At 34.5% G+C, this 3315-nt stretch overlaps 1 protein-coding gene across 1 annotated transcript in view; it reads right to left on the reverse strand.

Annotated features, from left to right (window-relative positions):
- Cnbd1 (cyclic nucleotide binding domain containing 1) overlaps positions 1-3315 on the reverse strand; it is a 323182-nt gene that overhangs the window by 41176 nt on the left and 278691 nt on the right. The window lies entirely within an intron of this gene.

Genomic DNA, 3315 nt, shown 5'->3' on the forward strand with positions numbered 1-3315 from the left:
AAGAAAGAAAGAAAGAAAGAAAGAAAGAAAGAAAGAAAGAAAGAAAGAAAGAAAGAAAGAAAGAAAGAAAGAAAGAAAGAAAGAGAGAAAGAGAGAAAGAAAACTAAGGAGGGAAGAGATGAAGAGAGGGAGGCAGGGAGGGAAGGACAGAGGGAGGAAAGAGGAGGGAGAAGCAGGGAAGAAATGACAGTAGAAAGGGTGGTTGGTTGCACTAACCAACTAAGTAACTGAAATAAAACTCTGAACACTACATGGCACTGGTCTCGATGTGGCCTCAGCCCTTTTGGGTCTTTTGAGTTATTAGATTGTGCTCCTGGCCTGTCCAGCAGCTTAGTTTATAGAAGTGCAGCCTGCATAGTGGCAGCCTTCAGCCCAGCCAAGAGTGATGCTATGCAGCCATAAAGAAGAGCAGTTTTTTTTTTTTAATTTTTTTTTTTCGAGACAGGGTTTCTCTGTATAGCTCTGGCTGTTCTGGAACTCACTTTGTAGAATCAGGCTGGCCTTGAACTCAGAAATCTGCTTGCCTCTGCATCCCAAGTGCTGGAATTAAAGGCGTGCACCTCCATGCCCAGCTAGAAGATCAGTTCTTGAGAAATTCATCTTAGGAAAAAAACCTGTATAAGCTTGACTGCCTGCTTATAACACCAGGTTCCTGGATGCCAACATTGATGGGTAGTAGTAACACATCAAATTATTAAATACATCTTTTTAATAAATAGAAGAAGCTCAATTAGAAGGAGGAAATTTTCCTGGCTACACATTTTTTTCTGAACATTTTGTTATCACAAATATAATATGAAATTACTTCTAATCAATAAAAAGGTTGTTTGTGTATAAAATGAATGATATTCCCAAAAATTTCATTTGGTTAAACACAATAAGAAAACAGTGTATCATCAAAGATCTCTTCTCATTTTAAATAAAATATTTCACATTCTTAAACAAGAAGTTTCTTTAGAGTTCTAACTACTTCATCTAAGTATTGAAAGAAGAATCTTACTTGAGTGTCATTAAGACAGTATTCATTCCTGCTGCGATTGTCACAGTGGAAAGATTCAATACACATATTTGAAAGGGAACTTAGGAAATATACATGAATACAAAGCAGTTGTTGTAATAATGATGTTTAATGTTTTTAAGGGAATATGTCCAATTCCAGAATAGAAGACTGCAAATACCAATGTGTGTCATTACAAAAGCTCTTCTCCTGACAGTTACTTTATTATCTATGAGGTATTATTATGTTTCTAAGAAGCTATTTTATTTTGTTACCTACTGACAAATGACTTTGGCAACAGTACAAAGTTTGTGGATTTAAAGTGGATTAAACTTTTATGTATGTGTGTGTGTGTGTGTGTGTGTGTGTGTGTGTATGCACTTTTGTCAAATAAAGACACATTTAAAAGAGGCAGGTGGGTTTCTGAGTTCCAGGCCAGCCTGGTCTACAAACTGAGTTCCAGGACAGCCAGGGCTATACAGAGAAACCCTGTCTCGAAAAACCACACACACACACAAAAAGATCTTTTCAGAATAGGCTTGCCTGTGAAAGTCAGTGCAAAACCATGCTAGCAGTATACAAAACTAGATGAAAATTAAGCATGGCCTTCATTGAGCTGCTACATTGGAAAATGTTTGTTTATGACCTCTCTCTTGTTTATTCTATCCATAAGTCATATTTTCCATGAATCAATTTTTAAATTGTTCCTATTGTAGGCATTTACCAAAGTAAGTGCTTCATAAAATCAATTATTAATAAAAATTTTATTCTTATTTTAGACAGTAGTACACCATTAATGAATTATTGACAAGCAAATATCAAAAATCTCTGCTATTGAAACTCAAAGGAAATAGCTGCATTGCGTAGACTTCTAGAGCTTCCTTCAGGAAGATACCACTAAGAACCATTCAACTGTTATGATGACAATAATGTTAATACTTTTCAACAATCTTCCATAAACTATCTCTAAGTAAGAAATGGGAACCAGTTAATTAAATACAGTTCCATAAATTGATAATATGGGACTTATGGATATTGAGTTTTTGAGAGTTTTAGATCAAGTCTCAAAATCTCTCAAACAAAATCTGAATTTATCTTATTCACTTATATTTAGTTATGCATATATGTGCATATCTATGTGGAAAAAAATTGTACATGTGTGAATGCCTCTGTAGTCTAGAAGAAGGTAATCAGTCCCATGGAGCAAGATTTACAGGCGTTTATAAGATGCCTAACATGGGTGCTACATGGTAGACTCAGGTACTCCACAAGTTCAAAATGTGCTCTTAACTACTGAGGCATTTCTCAGGCCCCTGAATTAATTTTATATATCTCTTCACTCTCCTTTTTCTAACAATGCTTGAATATATTAGGTGCAGCAAGTGCAACTTGAGAGAGAATCATTCATTTACTTTCTAAGTGAAAATTGTTTTCTCTCTATTTAGCAATAACTGTTCTATGACACAAAACAGAAATGATTTTGTTCTTTTATCCTGGATATAAGTTAATCTGTTCTTTATCAGAACAAATGCCCAAAGTTAGTAGGAAGGTAACATGAATAGATAGAGAAAATACATACCATTCTAAAGTTCAGGATTCTCTGGCAAAGCCGATTATGATAGCTGACCCACTAATAACAGAGTATTCCAGTGTTAAAGTGACTGTGAGACATTTGCTATTTCACTTGCTCACTGGAAAGAGAATATAGGAATTCCACCTCTAGTAAATCACAGACTAAAACACAAGTATCTCTACTGTAGACTCTACAGAATTACTTCTAAAAATATAATATGTGACAAGTCTAGGGCTACTTTAAAGAATCACAATAATCAATTTCAAATAATTGATACTATAAAAATTAATAGTTTTAGCACTCCATATCTTACTCTGCTCAGTACTGGAGCAAAAGTTCTATATGTGGATTTATATTCAGTGCTGAATGCTTTAATAACGAAGAGCAGAAAATTAGCATTTTAAATCAGTAATAACTTTAAAATCCAATGTACCAGTTGATATAAGAAAATAGGGATAAAAGTGATAGCTAATCAATTTCAAGCCTTGTAGTATACACCCCAAAATCATTGTTTCAATTCTATGAACCATAAACTGGATGTGTTTGAACACATCTATTCATATCCCTGCAACATTCCAAGTTACTCTGTTCTTCTTCCTTGCACAAAAATTTCAGTTGGAGTTTTCTATGCTGAAATTCAGCTTCCCTCTGATCTTACACTCTTTCCATTTATCAGACCTATCTCTACAGGATCTGTTACCAAAATTCTGTAAGCAATTGTCTTCTCTTTCTCTCTCTCTCTCTC

Source organism: Mus caroli, chromosome 4, assembly GCF_900094665.2.
Source record: "Mus caroli chromosome 4, CAROLI_EIJ_v1.1, whole genome shotgun sequence".
Classification (NCBI taxonomy): domain Eukaryota; kingdom Metazoa; phylum Chordata; class Mammalia; order Rodentia; family Muridae; genus Mus; species Mus caroli.